This window comes from Natator depressus, chromosome 28 (assembly GCF_965152275.1).
Source record: "Natator depressus isolate rNatDep1 chromosome 28, rNatDep2.hap1, whole genome shotgun sequence".
NCBI lineage: Eukaryota > Metazoa > Chordata > Testudines > Cheloniidae > Natator > Natator depressus.
The window spans coordinates 12,670,202-12,682,118 of NC_134261.1; positions in this window are offsets into that span (position 1 = coordinate 12,670,202).

The following is an 11,917-nucleotide window of genomic DNA, read 5'->3' on the forward strand; positions in this document are numbered from 1 at the left end:
AGGCATTTCCCCCGCCCCCCAACCCTAAGAGTCTCTTCCTAGCCTCTAGGAACTGGGTGACACAAGTCTCAGCAAGTTTGTCACACCCTCTTTCAGCACCATGGCACATTTTTCTGCCTTCTCCCACCGCCAAGGCACTCACTGCTCCTTTCCCACCGGCAGCTCCCGGACAGTCCCTACCTGAACCGGTTCCAGGGCAACCCTTTCCCTTCCCCGTCCCACGGGAGGACGGGACGGTCTGGGACAAAACACGGAGGTTATTCTGCAGCCTGCCAAGGCAAAAGGAGCATTCGGGGAGATGTCAGAACAGGCTTCAGTTAGCGTCACATCCCAGTGCTCTGCCCACCCCCTTCCCAAACCTTTCCCTGCAGAAAGACATTCCAGGCTCTGCCATTCAAACGCCAGAAATGTCCCAAACACAAGCCCTGGTAATAAGAGTGGGGTAAGAGTACCTACATATCTGTGGGTGAGGGGGCTCAGGGCTGGGGATTAGGGTGTGGGGCGGTGCTTACCTGGGGGGGGCCTCCCCGGAAGGGCGACAGGAACTCCCCTCCCTCAGCTCCACATGCTGCCTCTGCCCACAGGCACCGCCCCCGCAGCTCCCATGGGCTGTGGTTCCCAGCCAATCGTAGGACTGGAAGGGACCTCGAGAGGTCAGCTGGTCCCGTCCCCTGCACTCATGGCAGGACTAAGTATTATCGAGACCATCCCTGAGAGGTGTTTGTCCAGCCTGCTCTTAAAAATCCCCAACGAAGGAGATTCCACAACCTCCCTGGGAAATTTACTCCAGTGCTTCACCACCCCGACAGGTAGGAAGTTTTTCCTAATGTCCAACCTGAACTGCCCCTGCTGCAATGTAAGCCCATTGCTTCTTGTCCTGTCCCCAGAGGTTAAGGAGAACAATTCTTCTCCCTCCTCCTTGTAACCACCTTTTATGTCCTTGAAAACTGTGATCATGTCCCCCCTCAGTCTTCTCTTCTCCAGACTAAAACAAACCCAGTGTTTTCAATCTTCCCTGATGGGTCATGTTTTCTAGACCTTGAATCGTTTTTGTTGCTCTTCTCTGGACTTTCCCCAATTTGTCCACCTCTTTCCTGAAATGTGGTGCCCAGAACTGGACACAATCCTCCAGCTGAGGCCTAATCCGCACGGAGTAGAGCGGAAGAATTACGGTAATTCTCGTGTCTTGCTTTCAACACTCCTGCTAATACGTCCCAGAAGGATGTTTGCGGGTTTTTTTTGCAGCAGCGTTACACTGTTGACTCATATTTAGCTTGTGATCCACTCTGACTCCCAGATCCCTTCCCGCAGGGCTCCTTCCTAGGCAATCATTGCCCGTTTTGTGTGTGTGCAATTGATTGCTTCTTTGCATTTGTCCTTACTGAATTTCATCCTATTGACTTCAGACCATTTCTCCAGTTTGGAGAGCTGCAGAACCGGGGCTCGGGGTGGAGAGAAGGCACCACATGGATCTAGGAACTGGAGGTCGCGGCTTCCTAGGAACCAAGTAGGGAACCTGCCCCAGCCCCGCCAACTCTCCCCTGAGCACTCGGGCCCCCCTGTTAGGGGGGCGGGGGGCCAGGGCATCTCCACATGCCACTGCCCACAGGCACCGCCCCCACAGCTCCCATTGGCCGCAGTTCCCGACCAATGGGAGCTGTGGAGTCAGCGCTCAGGGCAGGCGCAGCCCACGGAGACCCCTCCCCAGGGGCCACAGGAAGGTGCTGGCTGCTTCCGGGAGCAGTGCGGAGTGAGGGCGGGCAGGAATCTTCCCTTAGCCCCGCTGCGTGCTGGGGGCCACTGGGTCCTTTTAAATCACCCAGGCCCCTCAGTGGTTTGAGCATTGGCCTGCTAAACCCAGGGTTGTGAGTTCAGTCCTTGAGGGGGCAAAAATTTAGGGATCCGGGGCAAAAATTGGGGATTGGTCCTGCTTTGAGCAGGGGGTTGGACTAGATACCTCCTGAGGTCCCTTCCAACCCTGATATTCTACGATTGTATGATCTGCCGGCCATCCACACCGGCAGCCGGGAGCCCTGGGGATGATGCTTCTTGAACAAGAGAATGTAGGGCACAGAAGAGCCAAAATATTTAAGACATTTCCAGGCTCTGTCACTGGCAAATAATGGCCACTGATCCACTCTAGAGGTGGCTGCATCTCAGTGCTGGGGGAAGCAACCCCTCATAGGTTTTTGGGGATACTTTTGCTCATAATCAAAGAGTCATGGTCACAGAGATCGAGGCCAGAAAGGACCACCAGATCATCTGATCTAGCTTCCTGTATATCACAGGACACTGTCGCTCTACGTAGATTTGACCTGGTAAAAGAGAAGCAGGAATAGCACCACAGGGTTTGGACTGTATCACAGATGAGTGTGAATTAGGTGTGTAGGTAAGATAAGGCTGTAAAGCGAGGCTGAAGGCCTGTAAGATATTAGGCTTAGCCAGACAAGGCCTTAAGCCCAAGATACGTTGACAGGACCAGTTACCCAAGACATGACCCTGAACCCATAAATTGCATGACTACAGCAAAAGCGTGTTCATTGCTGATGCTTAGGAAAACTTGCCACCATGTACCTGTTAACAGCGCAAGATGTCAGTTCGGAACAGTCACAAATATTTGGGGGAATTCTAAAATGAGCGCAAGTTACTTTAGTAACTGATTGATGTCAGTGTTAGTGAGGGTAAGAGGAACTAATTAGCCTATGGAAAATGGGGCATCCTGAATTTAGTAGGATGTGGAAGGACAGAGAAGGATAAGCCTTTATACATATGTATGAGTCTTAGTGGGCATAAGCGTAACTCAGGATAAAAGACAGCACCCAGCTTGTGTGCGGTAGGGTGGGGAACACATCAGAAGATGTCCAGCAGACGACCACCATAAGAATGGCCCTACTGGGTCAGACCAAAGGTTCATCTTTCCCAGTGTCCTGTCTTCCGACAGTGGCCAAGGCCAGGTGCCCCAGAGGGAATGAACAGAACAGGGAATCACCAGGTGATCCATCCTCTCTCTCCCATTCCCAGCTTCTGGCAAACAGAGGCTAGGGACACCCTCCCTGCCCAGCCTGGCTAACAGCCATTGATGGACCTGACCTCTATGAACTTATCTAGTTCATTTTTGAACCCTGTTATGGTCTTGGCCTTCACAACATCCTCTGGCAAGGAGTTCCACAAGTTAACTGTGCGTTGTGTGAAGAAATACTTCCTTTTGTTTGTTTTAAACCTGCTGCCTATTAATTTCATTTGGTGACCCCTAGTTCTTGTGTTATGAGAAGGGGTAAATAACACGTCCTTATCTACTTTCTCTACACCAGTCATGATTTTATAGACCTCAATCATATCCCCCCTTAGCCGTCTCTTTTCCAAGCTGAAAAGTCCCAGCCTGATTAGTCTCTCCTCATATGGAAGCCGTTCCATCCCCCTCATCATTTTTGTTGCCCTTTTCTGAACCTTTTCCAATTCCAATATATCTTTTTTGAGATGGGGCAACCACATCTGCACGCAGTATTCAAGGTGAGACAATATGATATTTTCTGTCTTAATATCGATCCCTTTCCTAACGCTTGCCAAGACCTGATGATCATCTTACCTATTCCAGCGTTCCCCAAGGGGATGTGAGTGGGAACGTATCGATGCTGGACGTTAGGTACTTTCCCTCTGTCTTCTGTTACGTTCCTATGCTTTGGCCTTTCTTTATCTGCTCGGGGAAATGATGAATAAACAGACATGTGAAAATCAGTGACTGTATCCCCTCTAATAGTTGTTCCTCGTGTCTCCCTAGAGCCTCTCCATCTAGTGATATTCAGAGCAGTGGCTCTCACCCTGCCAATCCTGATACTGTTGCCAAATTGGGAGGCCGAATCCTTATCGCAAATCACTGCCGTTTAAAAGACCTTGCATTGGTACAGCTGTACGTTCACCACCGTGGACATGGCCTCCGTCGCTAGGGAATACGTTTTGTTTGTAACCGTACCTGTCTTCTGCTCTTACCTCACATCACTTAAATCTCTGTTCTTTGTTAACAAACTCATCCTCGTTTGGGTGGACTTGTATTTTGATGTCCTACGAATGCAGCGGTGTTAACTGCCCACGTCAGAGGCCTCCGAGGAAGTGAGCTGTAGCTCACGAAAGCTTATGCGCTAATAAATTTGTTCATCTCTAAGGGGCCACAAGTCCGCCTGTTCTTTTCACTTCACTTTGAGGCAATATGGGTTAATTTCTTAGGATTCTCAATCTGTTCTAGGCTGAGTACCTTCCCCAGACCTGAGGAGGAGCTCTGTGGATCTCGAAAGCGTGTCTCTTTCACCAACGGAAATCGGCCCAGCGAAAGAGGTCACGTCACCCACCTGGCCGCTCGGGGCACTTTAGATCAGTTCTTGAGAACTGGGGAGAGAAATGGGTCAAAACCGAAATATTCGATAATATAAGATCAAAACACCAAGGTCTGAGGGATGGTCAATAATTCGAGGGGCGAGTGGGAAAGTTTGAAAGGAATGTATGGGATTGTAAAATACACAGACAGTAACGGTTCCCCACCATTCCCCTGGGCAGCAGGGAGCCTTTTGTGAAGGTGTTTTAAGAAGACCAGGGAGGGGGGTCTGGAGCAGGAAGGCTCCCTGGCGGTGGGGAGGGGGCAGCAGGATGGGAGGGGCAGGGGACAGGCAGCTGGTGGCTGTGGGGAGCTGCACTGGGCAGATGGGGGGGTAGAGGGGTGGCAGCTGGACCTGGTTACGCCACTGAGAAAAATCTCTTCTCCCTTCCCCCCGTGTCCCTCCCAGGCCCTGTTGCTGGCGGAGACCGACCGCCCCGTCCCACCCCAGAGCCAGACGCATCTCCAGGCTCCCCTAAGCTGGACCCACAGTTGGGGGAATGACTCGGGGCGACAATTTCCCACCTGAACAAGGACAATTGGCTGCAGATCAAATGGGTGGGGAAATAGCTCACAACTGAGACTTTAAACTGACCTTTGGGAATTAGAAAATGGGGCAAAATCTGAGGACGATAGAGACAGGGACAATCATTGGAGAAAAATTGGGGGGGATCGACATGGATTTTATCCCCATATTTTATAATTGGAGGGGAAAGGGGAAGAATTCAGGAAAAATTATTCAGTGTTTGAGACTGAAGTGGCAAAACCAGAGAGAACACCCCCCCCCCCCCACATCTCCAGCCTGTCCAGAGCCAGGTCTACCCAGTTCACACGGTCTGTCCCCTCCCTCCCTGGCTCATTTCTCATCCCTCCCTTCCCGGCCCCTGCACCCCCAGACACACGAAAGGGAACCCCACTGGGGCCCGGTCTCTTGCCCCATCTGACCCCCCCTCCCCCGTGCCTCTGGGTCAGCCCCTGGCTGGAGCCGGGGGCAGAGGGGTCACTGGTGTGAACGCAGCTCGGGGCCCACCCCAGGTGCGGGAACAACCCGGGGGCCGGTTCCCAGGGGCGGGGGGACCTGGGCCCCCTCGTGCAGAGGCGTCTCCCGCCCCCAGCCCTTGGTTAATTACCTGCAGGCTCCGGCCCGGGGCTGCCCAGGGGGCTGGTCCCAGCTGGGGAACATCCCCCCTGGCTGGGCAGGGAGGGGTTAATGACGCCCCCCCAGCACAGACCCCATGGGGGGAGCAGTGCCTTGTATTGCCCAGCCCGGAGCTGCCGCAGGATTTTCCTGCCTCCGCCCCCAGCTGCTCCAGCCCCTTCCCGGGTCTCCTGCAGACACCCGCCCGGGCGGCCGCGCTGGCTGGGACAAGGGGGAACCAGCCCCCCAGCCCCGCCCGGGCCTGCCCCTGCAAAGGCTGCCCTCCCTGGGGGTCACCCTCTGCTCTCCCTGCTGAGGTTAGAGGGAGCAAATCAGAGGGGAGGGCTGGGAATCTGTGCAGGGGCCGTACTGCCCGCCCAGGAGGGTCGATCAGCTGGAGGCAAGGCAAGGAGAGGGGCCATGGGGCAGAATCAGGGGCTGGGGGGTCAAGACCAGGGAGACGCATTGCAGTGGCAGAGGGGAAACCCACACACAATATAACTCTGCACCTGCTTCCCAGGGCTGTGTGTTTAAAGACACAGGGCACCCCAGTGCCTGGAGCGGTGGTGCTCAACCAGGGGGACGTGTAACCCTGGGGGTACGCAGAGGTCTTCCAGGGGGTAGATCAACTCATCTAGAGATTTGCAAAGTCAGTACAAACTAATGCCTTGCATGGTGACAGGTTTCAGAGGGGTGGCCGTGTTAGTCTGCATCAGCAAAAACAAGGAGTCCTTGTGGCACCTTAGAGAGGAACAAATGTATATGGGCATAAGCTTTAGTGGGCTATAACCCAGTCCATGCATCTGATGAAGTGGGTTCTAGCCCACGAAAGCTTATGCCTAAATACATTTGTTTGTCTCTAAGGTGCCACAAGGACTCCTCGTTGTTAATGCAAACTAAAATTGCAGACAGACAGTGACTTGTTCATACTGCTCTCTACCCTGTACGCTGCAATGTCTGTGCAAGTTTTATTTTCCACTGGATTTATAATTCTATGGTAAAATGAGAAATTAAGCAGTTGTTCAGTCCTAGTGTGCTGTGATACTTTTGTATGTTAATGTCTGATTTTGCAAGCAAGAAGATTTTTAAGTGAGGTGAAATCAGACGTACAGTCTAGAGAAGGCAGCTCTTCCCCGTCAAGAATGACTTATTGAGCTGCGAAAGGAGACTTGGTTCAGTGAAATGTTCCCCATCCATGTTTTTAGTGTTTAAAAGAGTCGCGTCTCAGTTTATTATACTGGAGCTCGGCTGTTCTCAGTGGTAGAAGAGGACAGGACAAGGAGTAATGGTCTCAAGTTGCAGTGGGGGAGATTTAGGTTGGATATTAGGAAAAACTTTTTCACTATGAGGGTGGTGAAACACTGGAATGCGTTATCTAGGGCGGTGGTGGAATCTCCTTCCCTAGAAGTTTTTAAGGCCCGGCTTGACAAAGCCCTGGCTGGGATGATTTAGTTGGGGATTGGTCCTGCTTTGAGCAGGGGGTTGGACTAGACACCTCCTGAGGGCCCTTCCCACCCTGATCTTCTAAGTTTCTATGATTCCATACGTCTGCAGAAAGCCTCCTCGCAGTTCCCAGATTTGGTTTATCTGCTCTTCTGATTCCCTGGTTTGGGAATCCAGTGTGAAGGGAGTTGCACTCCTTTTATTTGCTTTTTAAAATGTTTTTTATTACTCTTTTTAGTCTTCCTCATTTACCGGTGTTAGCATTGTGCGGCTGGATGCCCCTGTGCTATGGAATTGATATTTTAATAGCCAATAATTACTGAACGTGTTAATACTTGCTACTTTTAGCAACGACAGCTCAGTGTTTCTAGTATAATGGTTCCTATGTTTTGACGATGATTTTGTAATTTGCAATGTTTCACTCTAAATTTTTGTTCATATAATATAAATGTTTATTTTTTTGGTACATGTGACTTCAAGGCTGATCGATTTCCAGGGCTGATGTCAAAACTAGGTCTGCCAATTAATCGCAGTTAACACAAGCGATTCATGCAAAACAAATTAACTAGATTACAAAAAATATTTGTGATTAATTGCAGTTTTACTCACACTGTTAAACAATAATAGAGGACCAATTTAAATTTATTATAAATATTTTTGGATGCTTTTCTACATTTTCAAACATATCGATTTCAATTACAACACAGAATACAAAGGGTACAGTGCTCACTTTATAGTATTTTGATTACAAATATTTGCGCTGCAAAAATTATAAACAAAAGAAATTGTATTTTTCAATTCACCTCATACAAGTACTGTGGTGCGATCTCTTTATCATGAAAGTGCAACTTAAAAATTGTTTGTCAGAGTGATTGGCTGAAGAAGAAGGAGGACTGACTGGACTTCTAGGCTCTAAAGTTTTACATTGTTTTATTTTTGAATGCAGGGGTTTTTTTTTTTGTCCATAATTCTACATTTGTAAGTTCATCTTTCATGATAAAGAGGTTGCACGACAGTACTTGTATTAGATGAATTCAAAAATAATGTTTTTGTTTTTTACAGTGCAAATATTCGTAATCAAACATACAGTGAGCACTGCACACGCTGTATTCTGTGTTGTAATTGAAATCAATAGATTTGAAAAAGTAGAAAACGCCCAAACATATTTAAATAAATGGTATTCTACTATTAACAGCGCAATTAATCGTGCAATTAATCACGATTGATTTTTTTTTAATCGCTTGACAGCCCTAGCTCTTTCTGTTTGCCATTTTGTTCCTGAGCCGTTAGGGTGCACTAGGACCAGTGACGACTGGAAAAAGGCTAATGTAGTGCCCATCTTTAAAAAAGGGAAGAAGGAGGATCCAGGGAACTACAAGCCAGTCAGCCTCACCTCAGTCCCCGGAAAAATCATGGAGCAGGTCCTCAAGGAATCCATTCTGAAGCACTTAGAGGAGAGGAAAGTGATCAGGAACAGTCAGCATGGATTCACCAAGGGCAAGTCATGCCTGACTAATCTAATTGCCTTCTATGACGAGAGAACTGGCTCTGTGGATGAAGGGAAAGCAGTGGACGTGTTGTTCCTTGACTTTAGCAAAGCTTTTGACACGGTCTCCCACAGTATTCTTGTCAGCAAGTTAAAGAAGTATGGGCTGGATGAATGGACGATAAGGTGGAGAGAAAGCTGGCTAGATTGTCGGCTCAACGGGTAGTGATCAATGGCTCCATGTCTAGTTGGCAGCCGGTATCAAGCGGAGTGCCCCAAGGGTCGGTCCTGGGGCCGGTTTTTTCAATATCTTCATAAATGATCTGGAGGATGGTCTGGATTGCACCCTCAGCAAGTTTGCAGATGACACTAAACTGGGAGGAGTGGTAGATACGCTGGAGGGTAGGGATAGGATACAGAGGGACCTGGACAAATCAGAAGATTGGGCCAAAAGAAATCTGATGAGGTTCAATAAGGACAAGTGCAGAGTCCTGCCCTTAGGACGAGAGAATCCCATGCACCGCTACAGACTAGGGACCAAATGGCTCAGCAGCAGTTCTGCAGAAAAGGACCTAGGGGTTACAGTGGACGAGAAGCTGGATATGAGTCAGCAGTGTGCCCTTGTTGCCAAGAAGGCCAATGGCATATTGGGATGTATATGTAGGGGCATTACCAGCAGATCGAGGGACGTGATCGTTCCCCTCTATTCGACACTGGTGAGGCCTCATCTGGAGTACTGTGTCCAGTTTTGGGCCCCACACGACAAGAAGGATGTGGGAAAATTGGAAAGAGTCCAGTGGAGGGCAACAAAAATGATTAGGGGACTGGAACACATGAGTTATGAGGAGAGGCTGAGGGAACTGGGATTGTTTAGTCTACGGAAGAGAAGAATGAGGGGGGATTTGATAGCTGCTTTCAACTACCTGAGAGGTGGTTCCAAAGAGGATGGATCTAGACTGTTCTCAGTGGTAGCAGATGACAGAACAAGGAGTAATGGTCTCAAGTTGCAGTGGGGGAGGTTTAGGTTGGATATTTGGAAAAACTTTTTCACGACGAGGGTGGTGAAGCACTGGAATGCGTTACCTAGGGAGGTGGTGGAATCTCCTTCCCTAGAAGTTTTTAAGGTCAGGCTTGACAAAATCCTGGCTGGGATGATTTAATTGGGGATTGGTCCTGCTTTGAGCAGGAGGTTGGACTAGATGACCTCCTGAGGTCCCTTTCAACCCTGATATTCTATGATTCTATGATCCACAAAAGTATTTAGGATCCTAATTTCTATCTTTGTGGATCTGGGCCTTTGCTCATATTTTTGCTGTTACCTTTCCCAAAGAATCCACCTATCTAAAATGACTCTATGATCTTCAGTACTGTCTTGGACTCCTCCCCCTTCCCCAATTGAAAATTTCTTTTAAAAGCCTTATTTCTGTAAGTAATCCCCCGCATCCTGAAAACACTGAAACACACACTGTACTCTTCTCTTACGTCATTTGCTGCTAGATGCTGATTTTTCTATGGACTTGTTTACATTCCTAATTACGAACTTTACGGTTGTATCCTTTGATGTCTGATCCATAGTTTTGCTATGACACAGTTCAGCCATGTTCTTCATACTGAAAAGTTCACTGGTTTGTACTGGCGAAAATCAACACAGATTTTTAAAAACGATGCATTTTGTTCCTCCTTTGTGTCGGTCACGGGGAGGGGCAGACTGCTGCAGTTACCAGACATTCTCTGTGTTTGATCCTGAAGCCGGGGAGGCAGTTTTCCTTGTGGGCAGTCCACCTGGCTACTCCCTATACATTTCAGATCCTTCATCCGCGGAAAAACTGGGGATTCTACAATTGGACTCTGGAAAACAGAAACTGTGGAAGATGACCCAGCTGCGGCCCCTCATTCTGAAAGTACTCCGTGTCAAATTTGTATGATTATTTCTTAATGCTGTGCAATTATTATGTGATTTCTAATTAAAAGTTTAATTTGTTTACAGAGATGTATTTGGAGTATAAAGACATTCGTACTCGGGAAAGTACAGGAGACTCGAACTGTGCATAGAAGAGTCAGACAAGATTTTTGTTACATACGCCTAGTGAGGGCGAAGTACACAGGAAGAGAATAGGGAGAGTAGAATAACGTCCTAGATCACGAACAAGCATCTTCATTCACACGCAGTGGGATATGTCACAGGTCTCTCCGTATGAATAAGGCATTTAATTAGTGAAAAATTAAAAAAAGAAAAGAAAAAATGTTGACACTGAAAGGGCAGGGAAATCTATTTGGACATAGTTTTAGCTACCGGCATTAAAGTCGCAGTTTGAGACAAATAAATGAGGGTACCAAATAGAATTTAAAATATGAACCCTCAAAAGAAATGACATTCATGAGTAAGTCAAGATTTCTGCTTATACTTTTGGTCATTAGCGAACCATCATTTGCCGTGCTCCACCCCCCAAATCTGCGCCGGTCTAGGGCCCACCCCTTGCCCCCCATTCTGCCCTGGCCACGCCCCACTCCCCCAATCTGCCCTAGCTCCAAGACGGGACCCAGGACCCCGGCCCGCCCGCTACACAAGGGGCTGAGGTGCCAGTCAGGCCCCCAGAGGTACCATCCGCCAGCCCACAGCCACCCAGCAGGACCCCATTCATGCCCAGCTGGCAGAGCCGGGAGGGCGGTGGCCCCCGCTGCAGGGTGGCCGCCCCTTTGCTTGCCCAGGGGCCCAGACAGCGGCAGTGGGGCGGGGTAGGTGCCTTGCGCCCGGAGCTCCCCCCGGCAGCCACAGCTGTGTCTTCATCACCATCACCTGAGCAGAAGCTGCAGCCCATGGCCGGGGGGCTGGGGGCACTCGGGTGGAGAGGGGCCGGGGCGCAAGAGACCCAGGGTACCTGGGGAAGGGGCACAGAGGGTCCTGGGGAGATTGGGGTTTTAGGGGGGCCGGGGAAAGCAGAAAGATGGGGAAGTCAAGGAGGCAATGGGCGGCGGGGTAGTAAGGGATTGGGGGGACCTTGCAGGGGCACTGGACAGAGAGGTGCTGGGGAGATATTAGGGGTGGGGAGATATCTGGGGGGGGGTTGGATGAAGTAAGAGACCAGTAAGAGCGGGGCGGGGCAGTACGGGATGGGGGTGGTGGGGGGAGATCAGGGATTTGGAGAAGGGGAGGGTAGAGACTGGCGGAGCCTGGGGCAGGGGGAACCAGTATGTTGGTGGGGGGGGAATCGGGAAGGGACCAGAGGGAGATCAGGGTGCTGTGAGGGGGGGGTCCCTTTGGCTCTCGGTGCAGCTGGTAATGGAGGGGCGTGGAGGGAGGGAGGGTCTCTGGGCAGACTGACCTGGGAGGGCTCTGGCTGGGGTGGGGGGGGTGTGTCAGCGGGAGCAGGGATCTGGGGGCTGGGTCAGGGGGTCCCAGACAGGCAATGGGGGACTGAGTTCCCAGTGTGGCACCCCTGGCTGGTGAAGTGTGTGTGTGGGGGGGTGGCCGCTGGGAGCCCCC